This window comes from Oncorhynchus masou, chromosome 15 (genome assembly GCF_036934945.1).
Source record: "Oncorhynchus masou masou isolate Uvic2021 chromosome 15, UVic_Omas_1.1, whole genome shotgun sequence".
Lineage (NCBI taxonomy): Eukaryota > Metazoa > Chordata > Actinopteri > Salmoniformes > Salmonidae > Oncorhynchus > Oncorhynchus masou.
Window position 1 is genome coordinate 23,763,253 of NC_088226.1, and position 26,264 is coordinate 23,789,516.

At 43.9% G+C, this 26,264-nt stretch overlaps 1 pseudogene; it reads right to left on the bottom strand.

The window, feature by feature from the left end:
- Positions 1–25,540, bottom strand: part of LOC135555960 (sarcoplasmic/endoplasmic reticulum calcium ATPase 1-like) — a 28,179-nt pseudogene extending 2,639 nt beyond the window's left edge.
- Positions 25,541–26,264: the final 724 nt, after the last annotated feature.

The following is a 26,264-nucleotide window of genomic DNA, read 5'->3' on the forward strand; positions in this document are numbered from 1 at the left end:
GTTGGTAGGCCACGGATAGGCATACATTATGCTCAAATAGCCACGATATCCTATTGGCTGCTGTCTAAAATTGTAAGGGTACAGCCTGTGTTCACTGTAAACAATGCGCCGGAAGTTGCACAGAATTCTCACAACATTCAAGTTTCCACTCGCAACACCTGAAATTTACCCAGGGCCCAAAATAGAGGGAACATTTCTGTGGATATTACAGGATATTATTACAAGGAATAATATAGATTTAATCGATAACAGATGTGTGTGTCCTTACCCTCCAGGTAATTGCGGGCCACAAACTTGAGGACCTCGTCAATGAGGATGACAGGGAAGGAGAGCTTGAGCACCACCATCCATTTCTCCACGTTCAAGTGCGTCAACTTAAAGATCATCTGCAGCGGAGAGGACAGGCACATTTCAGACACGTATCACATACTACTACTTAGTTATCACATACTATTTAGTTGTCACATACTCTTACGGCTAAATTCAATCCGATCGGCCCTTTTATGCTATGCACCTTTTGAAAAGCAATGTTTCCGTGTTTGCGTAGGCCACTCACTGTAAACGCTGCATATGTCGGCTCAATCGGGGAAATTACCTTTAAATGTAAATCGCACTATAACGTCCCAGATTGAATCTAGGCCTTACTCGGTTGTCAAATACTCTTACTCAGTTATCACTCTTCGGGCTCTATTCAATCTGTATCGCTGATTCATTACAGATTTATGTGATAGAAATGTTCAGGTTGAGCAGACATATGTAGCGTTTACCGTGAATCCGCCGATAACGCGGGGACATTGCCTTTAAATTTCAATCACGCTCTAACGCTGAATATCACAGTAAAGGGGAGTGGATAACAATAATGTCTGCATAACAATAATGTTTGACTGGGAGAGAGAGCGAGAAGCAGACAGAAGGTGAGAAAGAGAGAGGCAGAAGGAGATCGAGAGAGTAAGACAAAGAGAGGTGGATGTAGGGTCAAAACTAGTGGTCCTTGGAGCCGGAGGGTTGTGGTGCGATGTCAGGCAGACTCACAGGCATGGGGTCGACGTAAATGATCACGAAGTGGAGTGACATGGAGAGAGACATGGCTCCAACCAGCCACAGGTTGCTCCAGGGGGCATGCGCAGCAGGGACTGGTTCTCAGACAAGCTGGGAGGGGGAAGGGGGGGATGGGGCGGAGGGGTTACGTAATCCACGCTGGCTAAACACTGTGTGTGTGTGCGCGCGGGCGCACTGAGATGTTTAGATCCTTCTTGAAATGTACATTTGATTTGTGGATCCAAATAAAGTATTTAAAATGTGTGTGTTTATACGCTGTTATCCACAGAGGTGTGTGTGCCAAGAGGTGTGCAGAAGCATGTGGGGATCTGAGATGACATGGTGAGGGATGGAGGATAATGTTTGTTCTGCACGTTTAATCTGAAGTTACTCTTCCAATGTCTTTGGGGTTACACTACACTTTCAACGTTATAGCTACTTTCATATCATACTCTTGACACTCTGTGTTTTAGAAACGCACTGTTATAGAAGTGCTATAATTTATAAACGTAAACAAAGTGGTTTATATAACTTTACTGTTCATGTTCCACCTCTAAATTGATATACTGTGTGTGTATCAAGAATTACAGTGCTAACAAACTACCAATGTTGCTAATTCTGAGGAGCCAGATTAAACCTACTCCTGTCCTACACTACAAAGCATGTCAAATGGATAATCTCCATTCAAAGTGCTGTTTAGTCAAGGAGTAGGCTTAATCTGGGACTGGGAAACGGGCCTTTATGCCTAATTGAATCTAGCATTTCTACCATGAATCTTCAAACATTGCTTTATATTGAACCAGGCAGGAACCAAAGTTACTTCTAGCTCTATTTGCAGTCTGACCTATTGAGGGCATTGCACATCTCGATGGTGACCAACACAGACAGGGCCATTGTCATGGGCGGAGCGGCCTCAAACACCTCACAGTGGACGCCGACAAAGTCCTCGTTTTCCTCATGGCACTGCATGAAGTGGGACTGAGGAGAAAAATCCTAAATTAGGATGGAACCATTTACTGGATTATCACAATCATTCACTGTACATTTTTGCTAAGTAAGACGTTTAAATGTAGATCCTAGGTAGACCCTACACCTAAGATGAAAAAGCTCCAAGATTGATGATGATCATGATGAAGGTCTATGACCTTTAATGTATTTTAAATGAGGATCTCTTGATGATAATTATGGTTTTAGACCAATGACCAATGAATTTGGAACTGCAGTGGCACTTTTGTACTTTGTACGGTTTCTTAAATTATTTGGTGAAGCCAAAGACAAATCTTTACATTGTGTCGAGTTTTTAAAATTCTAAAAAAACAATAGTTGATATCATATACAGTTAGTATCTGATATTAGTATCTGATACAGGTGTGTTGGTGCTGGGCTGGGACAAAAGCCTGCACACCCAGTAAAGGTGGAGACCACTCCCTGTTCTACAGAGTTGTACATCCCAAATGGCACCCAATTTCCCATAGTACACTACTTTTGACCAGAGCCCTATGGGCCCTATATAGGGAATAGGGTGCCTTTTGGGACGCAACCTCTGCTCTACTCACCGGACTATGTTTTTGCTGAATGACTCATTTAAATGTAAGTCCTTGGTAGCCCGTACCCCCCACGATTGTATAGGATTTTTTTTAAAGATATATATATTCAGATCTACGTGGAGAGCAATGAGCAAGCCTATAGGGTTCCAATTTTGGATTGGTGATGCTACCAAAGATGTTGGATTTTAAGATGAACGACTCAAGCCGTTTACCATTGTCTGCTTAAGGGGGTGCCTCTCCCATAGACACCAATGAGATAGCAGTCTGCTAAGTTCATTGACTTCCATTGAAAGAAAAATGTGGCAGGTCTTGCCCTCCTCTTCCCTATCTGATGCTGCTACTCACCAGCTGATAGAAAGACACACCAGGGCCGTCCTCACTGTAGAGGAACCACCAGGCTGCAGCAGCAACGGTGGCAGCACCAACGTAGCCTGGAACACACACCACAGGAAGTCAGGTAACATTGATCTCAATTATAATTGGTCCTATTGAATTTCCTTTTTCTGTTGGAAGTATCGAGATGATGACATACTTTGTTGTTTACTTGTGTGAAAATTAGCTTTGCATCACTTTTTAATTCAATTTTTTTTATCTACTATGTTCCTTTATCACGAGGATGTTCAGAAACAGTATAACATTAATTTGATTATTGCTTTGGCTTCAGTTTGTGTCCCACCACCATGCCAATAAAGCACTGCTCAATTTGAATGTGGTGTTGTAGAGAGGGGGGTGTCTACGCTGTGCGCCAGTGGAGGCTCCTCAGAGGAGGGAGGGGTGTTTTTTGTTGTTGTGAAACAGTTATCCTTTTTAGATAAACTATACTAAATATACACGACACCAAATAATGGATTAAAGGTCTACAGTAGCCTCAACAGTACTCTGTAGGGTAGCACCATAGTGTAGCTGTAGGACAGCTAGTTTCTGCCGTCCTCTGACATGTTTTCCACCCAATCGAAGGATCAGAGAATGAATCTAGTACTGAAAGCATAAGCTACAGCTAGCTATCACTGCAGTGCATAAAATGTGGTGAGTAGTTAACTCCGAGAGAGAACAACAATAGCTGAACATTTTTGAAGCGAGAGAGAGAGAGCTAGCTATATTTCATTGTGTTTGTTTTCACTTAGCTAGTGAATGCAGCTAGCTAGTTTAGCCAACTCAAATACCCGGCTCAAACAGAAAGTAATGCTATGTTGAATTTCATAAAAACTAAAAATAGTGAAATGTAAAAAAAACAACTAGTTATCCTCTTTAGATATTATCTACTAAATATATTCACGTCACCAAATAATTGATTCAAATACACTGTTTTCAATGAAGGTCTACAATAGACTCAACAGTACTCTGTAGGGTAGCACCATGGTGTAGTTGGGGGACAGCTAGTTTCCGTCCTCTGGTTACATTGACTTCAATACAAAACCTAGGAGGCTCATGTTTCTCACCCCCTTCCATAGAATTACTTACACAGTAATTATGACAACTTCTGGAGAATGTCCTCCAACCTATCAGAGCTCCTGCAGCATGAACTGACATGTTGTCCACCCAATCAAAGCATCAGAGAATTAATCTAGTACTGCAAGCATAAGCTACAGCTAACTAGCACTGCAATGCATAAAGTGTGGTGAGTAGCTGACTCAGAGAGAGAATGACAATAGTTGAACAGTTTTGAACAAATTCATTTCTTCAAAAATGAAGGTGAAGCGAGAGAGAGAGAGAAAGCTAGCTATATTTCGTTGCATATTTTTTTCCACTTCCACTTACTTAGCTAGTGAATGAAGCTAATTACTTTAGCCTACTCAAACACCCGGCTCAAACAGAAAGGGATGCTATGTTAGCTAGCTAGCTTTGGGTATCCAACACTTGAACTCTTCTAAGTTAAGGTAAGCTTTTGGTTTTATAAATGTATTGCCACTCTGGAGCCCCCACCAGTGCAATGGCTAAACTGCTTGCTGACTGTACTGTGTGATTGTAGCGGGTTTACTAATGCGTTAGTTCTAGTAGCTATGTTGACTATGACATTAGATGATATGGTGACAACGATGTAGGCTGTGTGTAGCGGCTATGATATGAAGGCTTGGCTTGGAAAGTTGTTTTTTTTGCCTGGTCACAGACAAATGATGTGCTGTGCACTGAAGTCCACAAGCGAAGAGAACTGTGAAAGGAGGTCGATCACGTAGATGCGAGAAGGATATATACTACAAGAAAAGTAATCATGCTGTTTGTATGTGGCTGCTATGAAAGTGAACTGTGTTTGTGTGTGATCAGGGGTATATTCATTCCGCCGATTCTGTTAAAACATTTCTTAAACAGAAGCAAACGTACATAAAATGGGGACAAATGTACCTGAATTTGTCCAAGAGAAACTCTCGTTTGTAACTGTTGGACCAATGATTACACCCTAGATCAGCTAGATGCAGGCAAGAGTGTGCAAGGCGGTATTGAATGTGTCACTGTCTGCCACCTTGATTACTGAAATTTCTCTCGACCTCGACAACTACATTGTAAACTTTCATTCATAGGCTGGGATGTAGAAATCTAATGATGGGTATAGGGAAAATGTGAGTATCACGCAGTAGCCTAAACCTATCAATGTTACATTGAGCTGAGGGAATGGAATATAAATGACAGTTATCCAATATGCTGTAATAGAAATAAAGCCATGCTCATTAAAAGAAATCATCGTCCTCCCTCATCTTAAATGGCACCGACCACAACTGCTGTACGCCCAGTCGGTGAGGGTTGAAAGCTCTAAGCGTTTGACGTTGGGTCAGGGTTGTATTTAGATTTACGACTGAGCCAGGGATAGTTCGGGGTTGGAGAGTCAGACATAGCTTCATGAGATAGAATTAGGTCAAAGATGGATAGTGAGCATAGCGTCTATGTTGAACCTGGAACATGACTCTGTTCCAATATCCACACTAGCGTACTACATAAGCCCCATGTATAACTACTGCTAACAGGTCCCATGTGGCTCAGTTGGCAGAGCATGGCGCCTTGCAACGCCAAGGTTGTGGGTTTGATTCCCATGGGGGACAGGTATGAAAAATAAGTTTCTCTGGTTAGGAGCATATGATGAATTACTCAATTTTGTTCGTTCATGTAAAAAATGTGTTTTTTGACCTGATCTTGTTTGTTACACTTGGAAGATCTGATTACAATCAGATCACAAGGAGTCTTTTAATCGTCTACACCTGTCTAAAAACATGGGCACAATTTAGAATGTGGACAAAGGCTGCATGTTAGCACCAGGTATAGACGGGGCTTTAGACACAATATCCACCATGGCATACTATTTAGAGACAACATCCACACTATCAAACTACTTAGAATGAGGCAATGTATTGGTCATGCATTCACAGTGGTATTCTAGTGACCCCAACGGTTGTTGAAGGAACATGAGAGGAGGAAAGCATAATGGCCAGTGCATTTGTAATGGTTTTGTTTTGTATTTAGTGTTTTTGATGTGTTCCTGACTTCCCAGAATACATTTCCATGCAAATGGACAATAAAAATGCTGTCATATTATATGGTATGGTATCTTATCCTATCGTACCTCCGATGGCGAGGTATCTGAAGAACAGCCATCCAGAGATGAGGGGCTCCTTGGGGGAGCGGGGCAGCTTGCCCATGATGTCCAGGTCAGGGGGGTTGAAGCCCAAGGCAGTGGCAGGAAGACCATCAGTCACCAGGTTGACCCACAGCAGCTGGACAGGAATCAGAGCCTCGGGCAGACCCAGGGCAGCGGTCAGGAAGATACTGAGAGAGATGGAGGGATGGATGAGGAGAGCGAGGGAAAGAAAGAGAAAACAAAGAAAGGAGAAGAGTATGTTTTGACTAGAACTGTGTGTGGCAGTCATATTGATGTTCTTTCTCACGGTGGTGTCTTGACAGCCAATACAGGAGTGTGACCAAGTAGTTATGCTGCTACTACAGTGAATCTCTTGTCTTCCGTCTGGATTGGCGTTCAACCACGGTTATGTCTGTCACGATGGGGGTCACGATGCGGTCACTTCAACCCATCCCCCCCGAACACTCACCAGACGACCTCACCAACGTTGGAGGAGATGAGGTAGCGGATGAACTGCTTCATGTTGTTGTAAATGGCTCTGCCCTCCTCGACGGCTGCCACGATGGAAGAGAAGTTGTCATCAGCCAGGACCATCTCAGAGGCAGACTTGGCAACGGCAGTGCCAGAGCCCATGGCGATGCCGATCTCGGCCTTCTTCAGGGCGGGGGCATCGTTCACTCCATCTCCGGTCTGGTGGAGGAAGCGAGAAAGAAGGAAGAAAAGAGAAGGTAGAGAAGGAGGACGACTGTTAGTGATGTGTTCTGTTATGATGTCAATCGTATTTCCGCACATATTCAGTTTTTTTTTGTCAATTTGGACGGTTGTACAATAAGCTTTTGAGTTTTGAATAGGAGTGTCTCCTCTGTTCCTGTTCCCTCCTCTCACCATGGCGGTGATCTCGTCGAAGCCTTGCAGGAACTCGACGATCTTGGACTTGTGAGAGGGCTCAACGCGGGCATAGCAGCAGGCCTTGCGGACGGCTTTTTTTTGCTCGTGGAGGGGCAGATCGTCAAACTCACGGCCAGTGAAGGCTCGGCCAGTAGTGTCCTCATCCTCGGTGAAGATGCCAATACGACGGCAAATAGCCACGGCGGTTCCCTTGTTGTCACCTGGGAGGGAGGGAGAGAGAGAGTGAAGTATTGTATTGTTTGTTTTTTTCTCAATTTATTTCAGTCCTCTCTGAGACCACCAGAGTGAAATATAATGGAGGAAAGACAACCAACGGAGAAGAGGTAGATGGATGGAAACAGTGGGAGTGATAAAGGTTTTCCAGAAATCCTGGTTAGAGGATTCTTGGAAAAGCAACAGATTTTTGCAGTCCAGCACACTGACCAGTAATCATGATGACGCGGATGCCAGCAGCCCTGCACAGCTCGATAGCTCCAATGACCTCCTTACGAGGGGGGGTCAAGCATGCCCACGCAGCCCACGAAGGTAAGGTCAGTCTGAGGACCACAGACAGAGCGAGAAAGAGAGGAGACGTAGGGTAAGTGCTTCGGATTAATTTAGAAATTCCAGTAGTACTGTTTGTATTTACCTAGTAACTCAGGAACCCCTTTCTTTACCTAGAAATGAATACAGTCGGTACTTAAATCCCCCCCCCCCCTTCTCTCCTTTCTCACCTCGTAGTCGCCAAACTTGGTGGCGTCTTCGAGGTTCATCTCTTCCATGCGGAGGGGTGTGTCGCGGGTGGCCAGTGCCAGGCAACGCAGGGTGTCACGGCCGGTACCCCACTCCTTGATCACAGCCATGATCTTGTTCTTGACAGGCTCGGACAAGGGCACACGGGTAGTGCCAACGCGCACATATGCACACCTCTCAATAACACCCTCGGGAGCGCCCTAGGGAGAGGGTGACGGAGGGAGGGAGAGAGAGAGCGGTCAGGGCTCAAGGAGCATTTAGGAACTTCATAAACAATCACTGCAAGATCGCTATAGAGATTATTGATATGACAATGTCACCGGGACCTTTACTCTGAGCATTTCCATGGAGACTGTTGACGGTGTTCTCTCACCTTGACGAACATCTTGTTGCCGACAGCGGCCTTAGAGGACTTGGCTGGGGAGCAGAACACTGACATGGACTTCCTGTCTCTGGAGAACTCCAGGGTGAACTCCTTCTTCATCAGCTGCTTGATCACCTGGGAGAGAGATGGAGAGGACATGGGTTAGAGAGGGAGGGAGGAGAGGGTTTAGAAATGGAGGCAGGCGTTAGAGAGGGAGAAATGGGAGGTAGGCTAGAGAGGGGAGGACGGGAGGAATGAGAGGGATGAGATGGGGGGTAGGGGAAGTAGGGGGAGAGGGAAGCCAGATGGAAAAGAGGGAGTTGAGAGAGGGTAGACTGGAGAGAGGGCAGAAAGGGGGAGGAAAGGAGGTGTAGAGGAAAGGTGGAGGGAGGGAGGGAGGAAGGAAGACTTACAGAACAACAGGCGTTGGCTCTGTCGGGCTTGGACAGGCCACGCACTTCAGTGTTGAACACGTTCATCTTCTCAACCAGGCAGCACAGAGCGGTCTCAGTGGCCTCGCCCACCTTCTCATAGATACCCTTAGACTGCAGGAGAGAGGGAGAGGAGAAAGACACTATCAGATCTGGGCTAGACTAATACACATATCAGATCTGGGCTAGACTAATACACATATCAGATCTGGGCTAGACTAATACACATATCAGATCTGGGCTAGACTAATACACATATCAGATCTGGGCTAGACTAATACACATATCAAATCTGGGCTAGACTAATACACATATCAGATCTGGGCTAGAGTAATACACATATCAGATCTGGGCTAGACTAATACACATCAAATCTGGGCTGGACTAATACACATATCAGATCCATAAAATAACAGCTACACATATACAGATACTGAGTGCTGACAAAGTACCACGCACACACACGCACGCAACCAACCTCACAAGCACACACACACACAGATAGAAAGCTTCGCCTTACATCATTGTAGTCCAGAGAGGAGTCATTGCACAGAGCACAGATGGTGGACAGCTCCACCAAGCCATCATACTGGCCACACTTCACTAACGCCCCGTTCTTAGTACTGAGAGAGAGATGGAGAAGACAGTAAGCAGGTGGTGTGTGTGTGTGTGTGTGTGTGTGTGTGTGTGTGTGTGTGTGTGTGTGTGTGTGTGTGTGTGCCCATGTCCAGCTATACTCACACTTCTCCCTCGGGGGTGTACTTGGAACCGGAGATGTCGAAAGAACCCAGAGAAACACTGTCTCCCTCCACTTTGTCAATGATGAACATCTGGAACCACATCACAAAGACACAACACACACTACTGAACTATGCATTTAAAAAAAGCCAACTGATCAAATTTCTTAATCAGCGTTATTTTGTGAGTTGGGTGGACTTTAGAAGGACAATAAATGGATCTAATGTGTGTGTGAGTAATTTATGGAGTAAAATGACAAATTAATGTTTACCTTAGGGAGGCAACAATGTATGTTGGGTCTGCTGCAGTATGTGCCAAATGTTGTGCATACTCACAATCCTATTGCAGTTGGCTGCCTTACAATTGTTGAATCAACAGACTATAATTGAGGTGAGCTGAATTTAAACAAGCTTGATGAGTAAAATTACAAAATGTATGTTTGCTCAAAACCACTGAAAACGAGAGCCATCATTATCCTATTTTCCAGCATGCTTTATTGCAGTTTGACTTTTTCAATGCCCGTGTTTTTGCTTTCATCAAGTATTCATACCCCTTTGACTTATTCCACCTTTTGTTGTTACAGCCTGAATTCAAAATGGATTAAATTGATTTATTTTCTACACAGAATACCCCATAATGACAAAGTGAAAACATGTTTGTAGACATTTTTGTTGTCGTCAATTTCGCACTATAGCATTTTCCAGCCCTAACGCCAGATTCTAACATCAGCTCACTTTACGTTGTAGTGGGAGGGGTGGCCATATTTGAGGCGTGTCCTTAAAAACACGTGCAAAAGTGACAATTTCATGCAGTGCTAATGGGAAGTTTTAAGACTCAGAAAAAGCAGGTCTTTGCAGTTGATAATTGCATGGATTTTGAGAGCAGAAGTGCAGCCTATCCAGGCGTGACGCACAGTGAGTGCCCGTGGAAGAGAGATGTGATTTTATGCCGCTGAATCTAGTATTTAGAAACATAAACTATTGGTTGCTCTCCATTTCGTTTAAATAAGAACCAAGCATAGCCTACCCTTCCCTTAATCAAGGCTGGTTAAGCACCATCACATAATGTGCATCTTTTTAGCCTGGCCATTAGCCAACTAGCTTATGAATAAGTTTAGATGTTTTTGCCCTCATGCTTTTTTTCATTAGCTATTCAAAATTCACATACCTACATACTTCATTTCGCTTGTTTGAGTAGGCTATCCATCCCCATTTTCAAAGAGCGCTCCTCACCCAAATAACGTTACCAAAGACACCCGCGCTCCTTCAAACTATTCAATCCTCCTATAATGCCATATCAATGCTGGATTTTTTTCAGAATCTGACCTAGGACATAGGCAACGATACAATTGACAGGAGTCTAGTTTGTATATAGACGTGCGAATGTTACGCCTAAAATCATTGAGGCGTACCTGTGCAAACATGCCAAGGCATCAGATACGCAATTTATGATGTCAAGCTTCTGACCCGATCCTTTTAAAAAATATTATTGTTGGTTTAAAAAGCAGGTTGATTGTGTTTCGTTTAATTTGATTGAAAAACAAACTTATTAGAAATATTCACATCCATGGGTTTATGGTGATGAAGTCAACTGCTACTGTAACGGATGTGAAATGGCTCGCTAGTTAGCGGTGTTCGCGCTAAAAAGCGTTTAAATGGGTAACGATGCTTCGAGGGTGACTGTTGTTGATGTGTGCAGAGGGTCCCTGGTTCGCGCCCGGGTATGGGCGAGGGGACGGTCTAAAGTTATACTGTTACACTACATGGCTCAAATGCAATGCAAATTTCATCTGCTATTTCCGGGGTGCAAATATGATCTGTAGATGGTTCCATAATGTTTATAAACATTACATTTGCCAGTAGTATATTGGTGTGGACATTTCCCCTTTCTCTTTATATTTGATATTTATCCAGCACCTGTGAAAAGTTTGGATGTGCATAAAACCCTCCATAGTCTAAGATGTATGTATTATGCCCACAGGGAGCAATGATGTTGCCTGTAACTGTATTTAGACAGAGCCTATTTAAAAGAAGTATGGAGTAACATTCGAATTGGAGTTGATAACAACGCAATACACAAAAGCCTGTAAATACACAACTTGAAGCAACCACATATTTAGCTATGGATCACGTTCTGATTGGCCAGCAAGCCTCGACACACCAACAACTGGTTTATTTATCAAAACGCGCCACCGCCAGCAACTGTGCCTATAATTATGGTGGTGAAAATAGCACAAATATTTTTGACACACCCCTGAAACTATTGTGCTCCTGTCAGTGCCTAGATTTACCGCTGCGTTAGATTTGTTGAAATAGAGCCCATCAACTCCATTTAATGTATTTTACATTCAGGCTGTAACACAACAAACATGTGGAAACAATCAAGGGGTATGAACACTTTCTTAAGGCACTTATTGGTTGATTACATTGGTTGATTGGCTGATTACACAAATAACATACACTGAGTGTACAAAACATGAGAAACACCTTCATAATGTTTAGTAGCACCCCCCTTTGCCCTCAGAACAGCCTCAATTTATTGGGGCATGTACTACAAGGTGTCGAAAGCGTTCAACAGGGATGCAGGCCCATGTTGACTCCATTGCGTCCCACAGCGTCAAGTTGGCTGTACAGTATGTCCTTTGGTTGGTGGATAATGTTTGATGCACAGGGAAACTGTTGAGCGTGAAAAAAACAGCAGCGTTGCAGTTCTTGACACACTCAAACCAATGCGCCTGGCACCTTACTACCATACCCCGTTCAAAGGCACTACAATCTTTAGTCTTGCCCATTCACCCTCTGAATGGCTACACATACACAATCCATGTCTCGATTGACTCAAGGCTTAAAAATCCTTCTAAAACCTTTTTTACTCCCCTTCATCTACACTGATTGAAGTGGATTTAACAGGTGACATCAATAAGGGATCATAGCATTCATACTGGATTCACCTGGTCAGTGTTCCTAATGTTTTTCAGAAACTAATCCAATCTGTTAGTAGTTGGACGTATTGCACCCGTTAGTTTACTGAGCTGTCTGTTCAAGTGTATATGATTTAGGTCGTCTCATTAATCAGTCTTCCCTTCCCCGGCAGTCATTCTTAATGCAGGCTGCAGGTGAATAAAAGTTACAATTGCTGGATATCCTCACTCTGGATTCCAATAGGAATTACACATCACTTTGCAAGTCAGCATTGAGATTTGAATCAATGTAAAATTGTAAGGCAACCAGCTGCAATAGGATTGTGTGTTTCCTCAACATTTGATAAAAAAAATATACATTTTTTTTACAGTGTGTTGGATCTCTGATGTGTTTGTTTGTTTGTGTGTATGTGTGTGTTTGTACGGCGTGTGTGTGTGTTTGTGCGGCGTGTGTGTGTGTTTGTGCGGGGTGTGTGTGTACCCACCTTGGTGACACACATCTGGTTAGTGGTGAGGGTGCCAGTCTTGTCGGAGCAGATGACGGAGGTGCAGCCCAGGGTCTCCACAGAGGGCAGGGAGCGGACGATGGCGTTCTTCTTGGCCATACGGCGGGTACCCAGAGCCAGGCAGGTGGTGATCACAGCGGGCAGACCTGGGAGGGACAGAGAGGGGGGAGAAGGGGGACAGATGGTAGAGAGTGAGGGGAAAAGAGTGTTATTAGTTATACAGTAAACCATGTTCATGTTCTTGTGAATTGAAACCTCTCTTGAGACCTGAAGACATGCATTTGTTTTGCTACATAGGCTTTAGCCCAGGTTAACACAGTCTTGAGGGTGATTGGTTGATTGACGTTTGTCCACTTTACTTTGACCCATCTAGACTTTTTAGATTAGATTAGTGCTCGTCCAGTATCAGTTGCTCACCCTCAGGAATGGCAGCCACAGCCAGGGCCACAGCGATCTTGAAGTAGTAGACGGCCCCGCGGATCCAGGAGCCTCCATGGACAGGGTCATTGAAGTGGCCAATGTTGATCATCCACACGGCAACACAGATCAGGGAGATGACCTGTTATGGAATAGACAACCCCAGGTTTAAAAATATATATAATACAATTGTCATCATTGCACTATTGGTTTCCTTACATTCTAAGTCTATGGACAAGGTATAACTTTTGTAATGTAATTTTGTAATTTAGTTAATTTTAGTGAAATATCCCTTTAAGATGTATCAAATCAAAACGGGTAAAAAATTGGCTACTTTACCATTTTAAGGCCGTGGGGAAACTCATCTTGTCAAGTTGTAACAACTAAAGTGTAGTGTAGTAGAATTGTAGTAGTAGTAGTAGTAGTGTAGCTGTAGTAGTAGTAGTAGTAGTGTAGCAGCAGTAGTAGTAGTGTATTAATAGTAGTGGAGTAGTAGTAGTAGCAGCTGTAGTAGTAGTAATGTAGTAGTTGTAGTGTATTAATAGTAGTGGAGTAGTAGTAGTAGTGTAGCAGCTGTAGTAGTAGTAGTAGTGTAGCAGCAGTAGTAGCAGTGTAGTAGTAGTAGCATAGCCGCTGTAGTAGTAGTGTAGTAGTAGTATAGCAGCAGTAGTAGTAATGTAGTAGCAGTGTAGTAGTAGTAGTGTAGGAGTAGTGGTGTAGTAGTAGTATTAGTAGTGTAGCAGCAGTAGTAGTAGTAGTATTAGTAGTGTAGCAGCAGTAGTAGTAGTAGTAGTAGTAGTGTAGCAGCAGTAGTAGTAGTGTAGTAGTAGTAGTAGTGTAGCAGCAGTAGTAGTAGTAGTAGTAGTAGTAGTAGTAGTAGTGTAGTAGCAGTGTAGTAGTAGTATAGTAGTAGCTGTCTGTCTCACCTTGGAGAGCTGCTCTCCGAACTCGTCCAGTTTGGCCTGCAGGGGTGTCTTCTCCTGCTCTGTCGCAGCCATCTGGTCACGGATCTTCCCAATCTCTGTAGAGACACCAGTTGCCACGGCTACGCCGATAGCCTTGCCTGATGCAATGTTGGTGCCCTTGAGGGATAGACAGAGGGAGCGAGATAAAGGGAGGGAGAGAGAGGGAGAAGGGGAGACAGAAAGAGAGAGTGGAGAAGGAGATAGTGGAAAGAGTGAGAGTGAGAGGGGGAAAGAGGGAGCGGTCAATGAATGGCTGTAAGGGTGGAGGAGATGGAGAGTAGAAGAGGGCAGGAGTGTGGAAAATGACAGTTAGATTGATGGAAAGATTCCGAGATGGAGGAGTAGAAAGATAGATAGATGGATAAATATATAGGAGAGTCCCTCACAGAGAAAAGCATGTTCTTCTTGTCCTGGTTGACAGCTCTCATGTCTGGGACGGCATCAGTGTGCTTGATCACACTGACAGACTCACCTGAGCGAGGTGAGAGACAGAGGCAGATAGAGTGAGAGAGTTTTACAACAAAAATGTTTTACATTTATTTATAATAGGGCTGTCAAAAGATGAAACACGTTTAATCAAGTTAACTCTCAGGATTTTATTGCAAATTCCAAGTGTAATTTTAAAAAGTTTATACAAAAAACATTGCAAGAATATTGACGTCTTGATTTTGTCTAAAATAATGGTTCAAATTGAGAAAGCGCAGTTTATTGAACCTCAATGTCAACTTGTTTTTACATGGCATTGTAGATTTTGGCTGTATATATCATGTATTTTGGATGTTTTCAGACAATGCGGGAAAAAAAAGAGTGCACTAAAATGACAAAAAGTGAACTCGAGTTAACTGATTAACTCTGTCAGCCCACATTTCTTTTTTTATTGTGGTCTTGTGAAGAAGGTTACGACTGACAGTCAGAGTTGATAATATCACTCACCAGTGAGGATGGACTGGTCAACCCGCAGAGTAGTAGAGTTTATTTTGACGAGTCTGATGTCAGCGGGGACTTTGTCACCAACTGGGAAAGAAAGAACAAACATACACAATGTTAGCTCAAAGTAGCTGTCTCAACTTCATGCATATACACACACACACACTCCACCCCACTTCAGAGTTCATTTCACGTATGTTCAAACATAATTGCTACACTGGAATCCACAGTCTTTATCACAATCAAGGTTTTCCCTGGTTAATATTACTTAGTCTGACTTTTCTTTTACAGTGTATACAAAATATCACCATTTGACATCTTGACTCTTCAGTATGGCAAAAATAGAGCGAGAGAGGGTGTGAAAGAGAGCAGGAGAGCGAGATAATTGATCATGGAGAAAAGTCCCCTCATCCAACTAGTCTTGACTCTCGGGGATAACCCCTACCAACCCAACAAAGCCTCAGGACAGTCTGATCCAACCACATTATAACCAAACAAAAAATGCAATTATATTACCTATTTGGAAAATACTTTTACTATTTACTCGTTGTAACAACACTGTACATAGTTAATAATATAACATTGAAACTTTTGTGTCTTTTAATTTGAACTGTTTATTTGTGATTGCCAAAGCAAGTGACATACACAATGTAAAACATTGCTTCCCATGCCAATGAAGAGCCAATGAATTGAAAGTACATGCCAATAAAGAGAATGAGAGAGAGCCAATAAAGACCCAATGAATTGAAAGTACATGCCAATTAAGAGAGTGAGAGAGAGAGCCAATAGAGTGAGAGAGAGAGCCAATAAAGAGAGTGAGAGAGAGCCAATAGAGTGAGAGAGAGAGCCAATAAAGAGAGTGAGAGTGAGAGCCAATAAAGAGTGTAAGAGAGAGAGCCTGACGTGACTGACTCGTCTTAGAACTCTGGATGAGTAGCGACACTGAAAGCCAACCCCACGGACAGACAGAACGAGAGAAAGACAGAGGGCGAGACGCAGCGATATGGTAGCAAACAGGTGTATGGGGGAGAGAGGGAGAAAGGGTGTAAGAGAGTGAGATAGATAGACAGGTGTGAGTACTAAGCACACACGTTATCGCTCTCTCAAATTCAACATCAAATTCAGATTGCTTTATTGGCAAGAAATACAATTTGTAGATATTGCCAAAGCAGCATAGTGGTACAGCATTTCCAGTACAATGGAATGAGGATAATGAAATACAGTTAATTTCAGTAGTAATAATAACAGTACATCTAATCATGTATACAGGTACAACACTACTACTGTTGTATTGTGGAATCTTCGGTCATTTTTTATTTTCTAAAAGAAAAATAGGATTATAAAAAGAAAAAGAAAGAATGGCTAATAAATAAACAACAAAATGTATGGATGATGGTTACACTGTTTCACTGTCATTTACAGTATATACAGTATATATAACTCTCTTGTTCTCTCTCTACCTCCCTCTCTCTTACCCTCTGATTGCCTTAAAAGGACCCACTGTCTCAAGGACACAAGGACAGCCACCCTCCCTCCCTTCTTCACACAATGACACTTAGTCATTGACACGCTCTCTATCCCTCTCTCTCTCTTTCTTACCCTCTAAAATACACACGGGCACACACACACACACACACACACGTTCACAATGCTAAGCCACACATCTAGTACATTGCCACAGGTCCCGTGTGGCTCAGTTGGTAGAGCATGGCACTTGCAACGCCAGGGTTGTGGATTCAAAAGAAAACATGTATGCACTCACTACTGTAAGACTCATTGGATAAGAGCCTCTGTAAAATGACAAAAATGTCAAATATAAATGTAATGCATTAATTATAGTGTTTGTTCTTAGGTCACCTGCTAAATTTGGAAATTGTGCCTGCAAAATGAATAACACGCATTCAACATTAAAATGCGCCCTTATTAGTAAAATCAGTCCCTTTATCTATACTTGGATCAGATTAGCCAACCCTAAACCTAACCTTAACTATTAGAGCGATAAAGCAATCTGACCCTGGATCAGCCGCTGGTATGCATCCCAAATATCAGCCTATATCCTGCATCAGTGGTCCCCAACCTTTTTCAGTTACTGTACCACCAAGTGAATTTTGCTCTGCCCTGAGTACCCCTGAAGTACCCCCTCATGTGCATTTTACCAGTAGCCCTATGGTGTCATGAGTCTTCTCAAGTACACTCTGTGGATAAGCCAAGTACCCTCAGGGGTCCTGGGGCCTACAGTACATAGTGCACTACTTTTGACCAGAGCCCTATGACTATAAAGTGAATAGAGTGCCCTTTGTGATGTGTCTGTCAACCAGTAGACTGACAATATTCACTATGGGCATTGGGGGGGGGGGGGGTAGTAGCAAACCCTAAAGACGTGATGTTCATCTGAGAGGATTTGACAGATTCAAGCACTTTGACATATTTTGTGACAAATTGTACACCCTTCGTCTCTGATAGGCCAGGTAGATTCTCTCTCGATTCTCATCAGATCTACATTCATTTTTAGTGGCTTGTGGGTATTGGGGCTATGGGTCGACTTGGAACTGGGCCTACAACTCTTGGGCCGGTTGAGGTAGAAGTTGCCCTTGGGCACAGATCTGAATCTTACCGGACACCTCCACCACATCTCCAGGGACGATCTCCCTGGCCTTGATCATCTGGACATTCTTCCTGTCCGACCGGTAAACCTTCCCCATCTCAGGTTCATACTCCTTCAGAGCCTCGATGGCGCTCTCTGCATTGCGCTCCTACAGGGCAACAATAACCCCACAGAACATCAGTTCCTCCTGACCTCCCATCCAGAAGTGTAAAGCCAGACTTATGCCAATATGGCCACCCCCTACACCCGTCACATCCACCCCCTCCCTCGTCCCATAAACCCCCCTATGTGTGAATCCTTGTACATAGTTTCCAAATGACCACCACAAGGCCAATATGGACCCGCTGCTTGTGGCTTGCGGTAACCCGATCGTCCCTCTGTATTTTTACTGTGGGACTGGGGGCTGCTGCATTTCCCCCTTTAACACCCCCCCCCCCCCACCCACCCCGCGGTTAACACATTCTGACCCTGAGCGGGTAAACTAATGCATGTGATGTATTATGTGTGTGTGTGTGTGTGGTGTTTGTGTGCGCGCGCGTGTGTGTGTGTTTCCACTAACTGACCTGCCAGACTCCAACGATGGCATTAGCGATGAGAATGAGGAGGATGACTAAGGGTTCCACGAAGGCTGTGACTGTTTCCTCACCTTCCTCAAACAAGGCCAGCACCTGAAAGCGAGAGAGAGACAGAGGGAGAGAAAGAGAGGGAGAGAGAGAATTTATGTTTATTGATAATGGAATGGAATACATTTGTATGACACTTGACAGTATGCACCTATATCAGAATCCCTCTTTTCCACTCTATGCCAGCCTTTTTTTGGTATGTGTGTCCGTGCACATGTGCATGTGTGATAAGAGGGAGTGTTTGTGTGTGTGTTTCCTCACGTGTGCGTATGCGCTTTCGTGTATGTGAGTGTAACGAGTTGATGTCACTGGTCTGTTTAGGAAAGAGGCTGTGTTGACATGGACACAGATCAGTTCTGATCCACTGAAGCAGAGTGAGAAGCAATCTAACCCACAGAGAGAGACAGAAATCCCTCCATTATTTTATACGTCCATCCATTATTCTTTATTGCCTATCCCTTTGTCTAAACTGTTCTCTTTTACCTGCTTCCATCGCCTCTCCCTTCTCTACTCTGTTGTTCCTTAGTGCAACGATTTCATTCTTCTATCCTCTTTCCTTCTTTCCATCCTTCTCTTTCTTTCTCTTTCTCTCTTTCTTTCTTTCTTTTGCTTGTTTCTTTCTTTCTTTTCTTGTTTCTATCCATTTATTCTCTTATTCCCTCTCTTTTAAGATCTCTACATCGTTCATCCTCTCTGTCTCTCTATTCTAAAAGGTACCGCATTGAAATCCATTGTAGCCTCCTCACACGTACCATGTTATTGTAGAACCCTTCCATTCCAAGCAAAACTTCACTTGAAAGTACATGAGAAACATTGCAACAATATTGCCAATGCATTTATGCATTCACGCAGTATATCAACTTAATAATATGTCATTCATAAATGCATAATATAATCACTACAGTGTCTTCCTCAACCATATGCTGTATGTACCTATCATCATCGGTTTGTTTGTCTTTGCAACAATCAATGCCATAGTGCAACACTGTCTCTCTCTTGTGTTCTCGCCGGCAATCCTTCGTTCCTTTCATCCCTGACCTTTGTGGAAGGATACAGTTTCTCGGCCTGGCTTGAGACTTTCTTAAAATAACGCGGGCCTCTCTCCCCTCGCGCCCTCTTGTCACACACATGCACGCACGTACACACCATGCACACACACACACTATATCGCACACACACACCATTCTTTCTAAGGCCATAATGACAGCTGGCCTTGGACAGAGCGTAGAGGGTTGGGGGGGGGGGGGTGACAACATTGTGTCACCCCCTACCCCCAAAACAGATTTGAAAAGAGAGAGCGAGACAGGAGGGTGGAGGGGAGACAACAGTGAAATGAAATAGTGAGAGAGAGGGATGGGGGAGGGATTCCTAGAGTGAGCGAGTGAGTGAGTGAGTAAGCGAGGGAGGGAGAGAGGGAGGACATCAATCCATGTGAAAAATAACTTGATGGGTCACAGCATGTGTTCTGTGTGTGTGTGTACGCAAAGCATAATTGACCTGTGTGTGTGTACAGTATGTGTCTTTCATTGTGCAGGTATGTAACCTTGTGTGTGTGTGTTAGCTGTCAGTGTCCTCTCATGGCCTCTGTCACCATGCACAGCTGCTACGCTGAAATATTTACCCATCCTGCGTTGGGGTAAGGAGAGGACGTGGAGGGAGGAAATTGACAGGAAGTGACTTCACAGTGACCTTACAGGTGCTAACACCAACAAACGCATACATACACCCAAACCTATCGACCTGTATAGACCCTAACCCATGTCATGTCTTTACCTTGTCTTGTGTCATTACTCTGCAATCTTTCCCCTGTAACCCATAGTAATATCTTTTTGCCATAGTCGGTCAAAATCAGTGACAACATTTTGTCTACTTACAAAAGAGATGCAGGCAGCCAACAGCAGGATTCTGACCAACAGATCCTCAAACTGCTCTACGACCAACTCCCAGATGGTCTTACCTGAGAGAGAGAGAGAGAGAGAGGGAGAGAGAAAGAGGCAGAGGGAGAGAGAGAGGCAGATAGAAAGAAAGAGTCAGATAGAAAGGGAGAGGTAGATAGATAGAAAGAGAGAGGCAGATAGATAGAAAGAGAGATGCAGATAGAACGAGAGGGGGGAATGAGAATAATGTAAGTGTGTGTGTGGCTCTGTGTGTGTTGGCAGGAGTGTATTAGCACAATACAACAATAAAAATACTGCCAAATGAAATCGCAATACTACTATCTCACAATTGTTTTGTGTGGTTACACACGCAGACAAATCACACCTAAAGAGGAGTGCACTCTTCAAGACACTTGCCAACATCATGCAATGTGGAAACCAACAGAAATGTTCCCTAGCAACGTGCACGCCCGGCTGACCACCTGAGGGGCTGTCTTATTCAGCCCCTCTGTTTGTGGGGCGCAAACCTTGTCACTTAAATCTCACTCGATTGATTGTTTTCACTTTACTCCTGCGATTCTTTCATTCTCTTGCTTGTGCCTGTCGTTTTTCCCCCCCGATATGGCCGCAGATTCATTGGCTTTCCATTGAATCTATAAGAACGCTAAAAGCTTCGTCTCGACACTTACAGTACCAGTCAGAAGACTGGACACACCTACTCATTCCAGGCCTTTTCTTTATTTTGACTATTTTCTGCATTGTAGAATAATAGTGAAGACATCCAAACTATGAAATAACACATATGGAATCATGTCCTAAGCAAAAACGTGTTTAACAAATCTAAATATATTTTACATTTGAGATTCTTCAAAGTAGCCAACCTTTGCCTTGATGACAGCTTTGCACACTCTTGACAAAGCTATCATCAAGCCTAAGATCACCATGCCAAAGCCAAGCATCGACTGGAGTGGTGTAAAGCTCGCCGCCATTGGACTCTGGAGCCATGGAAACGCATTCTCTGGAGTGATGAGTCACGCTTCACCATCTGACAGTCTAACTGACGAATCTGTCTTTGGCGGATACCAGGAGAATGCTACTTACCCAAATGCATAGTGCCAACTATAAAGTTTGGTGGAGGAAGAATAATAGTCTGGGGCTGTTTTTCATGGAATCGGGCTCGGCCCCTTAGTTCCAATGAAGCAAATTCTTAACTCTACAGCATACAATGACATTTCAGCCGATTCTGTGCTTCCAACTTTGTGGCAACAGTTTGGGGAAGACCTTTTCCTGTTTTAGCATGATAATGCCCCTTTGCACATTTCTGTCCATACAAAAATGGTTTGTCGAGATTGATGTGGAAGAACTTGACTGACCTGCACAGAGCCCTGACCTCAACCCCATCAAACACCTTTGGGATGAATTGGCCTAATCGCCCAACATCAGTGCCCAACCTCACTAACATTCTTGTGACTGCAATGTTCCAACATCTAGTGGAAAGTCTTCCCAGAAGAGTGAAGGCTGTTATGGCAGCAAAGAAGGGACCAACTCCATATTAATACCCATGATTTTGGCATGAGATGTTCAACGAGCAGGTGTCTACATACTTTTGATCATGTAGTGCATGTCTGGTCTCACAAACAATGTAAAGTAGGTGTAATCCAGAGCCAAGCGTGTTGATTTATAATCCAAGGGTATCCTGCTATTGATACACTTGTTGATTTATGCTAAATAAAGTGACAACAACAGTAATTAATGAAGGGGCCTCCTGAGTGGTGCAGTGGTCTAAGGCTAGCTGTGCCACTAGAGATTCTGGGTTCAAGTCCAGGCTCTGTCGCAGCCGGCCACGACCGGGAGGCCCATGGGGCGGCGCATAATTGGCCCAGCGTCATCCGGGTTAGGGAGGGTTTGGCCGGCAGGGATATCCTTGACTCATCGCACACTAGCGACTCCTGTGGAGGGCTGGACGCAGTGCACACTGACAAGGTCGCTGGGTGTACGGTGTTTCCTCCGACACATTGTTGCGGCTGGCTTCCGGGTTGGATGGGCATTGTGTCAAGAAGCAGTGCGGCTTGGTTGGGTTGTGTTTCGGAGGACGCATGGCACGATGAGCGATGAGACATGACTGTAACTACTACCAATTGGATACCACGAAAAATAGGAGTGATTTTTTTTTTTAATAAAATAACTGTAATTAATGAGGCAGTCGAGACAGCGCAGGTGAATGCAAAAAGGGTAGACAGTGCAAGTGTTTGGTTGTTACAGCCCTGTCTCTCCCCTTTATGTTAATGTGTAATATATGCAAATACATGCATACATGCAAATATATGCAAAGTAGGCACATATACGTTCTCTTATTTTAACACACAAACAAATAGCTGATATAATAAGAAAATGTATATATGAGTGCATCCCCCTGCCGCCCCCCAAATATTGGGACATTTTACAATAAATTGAATACTTAAATCCCTGGACCTGTCCGTGCCAGTAAAATGTTTTATGTGCTAGAATTCAGTCAATATCTGGTTTGCAGTGTCTTCATCCATTGTCCAACTGCTGTATTTATTAGAATTGTTTTTAAAACTTTTTAACAATTTCGATGACCATGTCTCAATTGCATCACGATGATATAGTACTGTCAGATGTGAGAATCATAGCCATTACAGGGAGGAATAGTCCGTGTGATAATAATCTCTCATGGGTAGACACACGCAACATAATTGGAAGGTTCCCACTAGATAACACAGCCACAGAGTCAAAACTGGGTATATCATAAAAATGTATCAAAGCAAAAATGACATTTTTGGCCTGAATTTCAGGTTAGGATTAGGCAGAAAGTTAGAAGTGTGGTTAAGATTAACGTTAAGTTTAGGGTTAGGTTTAAAACACAGGAGGCTGCTGAGGGGAGGAAGGCTCATAATAATGGCTGGAATGGAGTGAATGAAATGATATCAAAAACATGGAAATTGTGTGCTTGATGTGTTCAATACCATTCCATTTATTCTGTTCCAGCCATCACTATGAGGCAGTTTTCCCCAATTGAGGTGCTACCGGCCACCTCTGGTTTAAAATCCGATTTTTAGAAGATAAATTGTAGAAACAGGGTTTATGACTTTGTGACTGTGTTAACTAGTGATAACCCAATTTAAATGTTTACTTCTGGGTTTTTGAGGTTTTGTGTAACAGATGGGATGGGTATGTAAGGACAAAGATCTGTGCATAGGAATATCCTTTTCTTTCAGGGTCATGAGAAGTTTGACAAGAAGAGTAATCCCATTCACATCCTCCACTTCCTTCTCTCTGAAGTGTGTAGCCACTCCCTGTCAAGCATCGGATTGGATAAGAAATATGGCTACTCTACACCAACCAATCCAGTGATTTTAAACCCTAGATGGGGCATATACAGAGATAAATGGGTGAATCGGAATGTCTGGAGGGTTTGTGATGACAGATGTCACGATGGCACGACTGACAGGAAGTCCATCATCCCAGGCAGGAAGCAGAACAACAGGTGTGTATGTGTGACTGCAAATGTGTGTGACATGGTGGCAAGAAGTAAAGAGGTAGTGTGACTGATGGGATGTGCAACCTCCCGGACACTGGGACAGAAATAGGAGAGTGTGTGCAGACCGACCACAGACAGGTGTGTGAGGGGCAAAGATAACGTTGGGAACTCACCAATCTCAGCTGGCAGCTCTGTAAAAGGGGAAAGCGAGAGACGGGAGATTATTACCATAGCATTGCTATTTGCTACTAACATTGCTAATTGAGATCAGCATTAGGCCTGCTAACTCTAACTTTGATAGCAGAAATGCTAATTATACAATTACACTGTTTAAACGTAAAGGACCAGATTTACGAAGCCTTTTTGTTTCCACCTGTTTAACGGTCAGATCAGGTCACTGAAAATACAGATGCAAACTTGTGCACTTGATACAAATGCCTATAGTTAATTAGCTAAAAATCTTTACTTAGCTCATGTCATCCACCTTTTGATTGATAACTTACATCAGGACTGAAATCTCTCTGAACTCATTTCAAACCTTCAAATTATGCAAAAACAAAAACATGAACAAACTGGTATTGCACAACTGTGATTCTACTTTATTTCTAAAGGATCGAACTAAGTGGTTTTCTTTAGCAAGCGTTTGCAAACGAGTGTTAGGGCCTTGGTTTGTCCCAGGTCGGCCCGACAGTAGCCATAGCAAACCTCTGTCCTTCTCACTGACCTCTGATTGGTTAGCCAATCAGAGCCTTGAGTCTGTCGTTGCTTTTCATTGGCTGGATGAGACAATGACTATACCAATGCTTCAAATCATGATTTAAGCACGGATGACCAAGAAGAAACATTTTTCTAAAAACACATTATCATAAGCTTCAAAACTTGACTTTTGCCTCTGTATATCAAGTCTGATGCTTACCCCCTCAATGTTATTATCAAGTGTGCTAACTGCAAATACACTAAAATAAAAGGACTGATACAACAGTTATGCAAGTAGAAGTTGTCATGAACTTCTGGAATCCAACCAACCACGATAGAGAGCCTGTACTGGACTGATCACAAACTACACTACCCAAGCATCCTTTGGTGCCGCTAACCTTCAAATGGCATCTGCCGCACCATCACAAGGTCACGTGAACCATTTTGGTTGCCGTGTGCCAATGTGTCAGTCAGCCAGCCAGCCAACGGCCAATCACAAAGAGTCAACATCCGACCTTCCCCTCTTCATAACCAAAACAAAGACTAACTATTGTCCAAACCAATGGAACACCTGTTGCTGTCTATATGTATGTCTGTCTGTCTATCCCTCCATTGCATTCATCCTTTCCACAGCATTTAGGACCAATGAACCCCATTTTGGGTCTGAACCTCTACACCCAACCAGATCTTCCTCCCTATCCCTCCTCTTATATATCTCCATGTCTCTCTGTCCATCCCTTGGTTTCTCTATTATTATCCATCCATCCATCTCAGTCTCTCTTTCTCACCATTGTGACCATATCTGGCCAGGTTCTTCTTGAACTGTTCTGGTGTGAGGCCGGTGGTCTGGTCGACACCAAAGTATGACACGACCTCTTCCGGCTCTTTTGCGTGTGCATTCTCCATCCTCACCAAACAGGAGACGCTTCAGAAGAAGAGAACAAAACAAAGACACGTTTAGGACACGTCTGTCCAGTAATGCGTGGCTTGGCGCAGTAGGTAGTTCTCCAGTTATGAGGTTTTACAACCAGAGAAATTATTTATTACCCATCACTCTATAAAAGTGTGGGATTGGGATAAAAACTGTCAACCCCCTTCGTTCTCTCTCTCCCCTCTCTCTCTCTCACAACTCTCTCTCTCACCTCTCCGGCAAACTGGAGCCCTGGACTGACAGAAAGTGCAACCTGGCACAGGCTCATGAAAAGTTTTATACAGACACAAAAGTGGTGCGATTGGTGCTCTCTCACCATGCGCCTGCACCCCATTGGCTGAGGGGAGCAAAAGTGGGTGGGCCGGGAGGGTCCTGGGTGGGGGGGGTCACGCGTGGAAGAATTGGTCACCAACTGCAGAGGGGGTCCGCTGTCTGCCGTCAAACTGAAAATAAGATATGTTTTTGGATTGAGCATGGTCAGTAGAACAGGGAGGGGGAGATAGGGGCAGGGGTGCTTTGAATGAGAGGTAGGGGGCATTTAATGATGGGTCCAGTGTGGCAGATAGGGCAAAGGGGGGATACAGAGAGAGAGGTAGATAGAGAGAGGGGAGAGAGAGAGAGGCAGATAGAGAGAGGGGGGACACAGAGAGAGGCAGATGGAGAGAGAGAGGGGACAAAGTGAGAAGCAGATAGAGATAAAGAGAGAGAGGGGGACAGAGAGAGATAAAGAGAGAGGGTGGGCGGCAGAGAGAGAGACAGATAGAGAGGGGGGTACAGAGAGAGAAGCAGATAGAGAGGGGGGACAGAGAGAGAGGCAGATGGAGAGAGAGGCAGATAGAGATGAAGAGAGAGAGAGGCTGATAGAGAGGGTGGACAGAGAGAAAGGCTGATAGAAAGGGTGGACAGAGAGAGAGAAAGGGAGGGTACAGAGAGAGAGGGGAGGACAGAGAAAGGCAGAGAGAGAGAGAGGG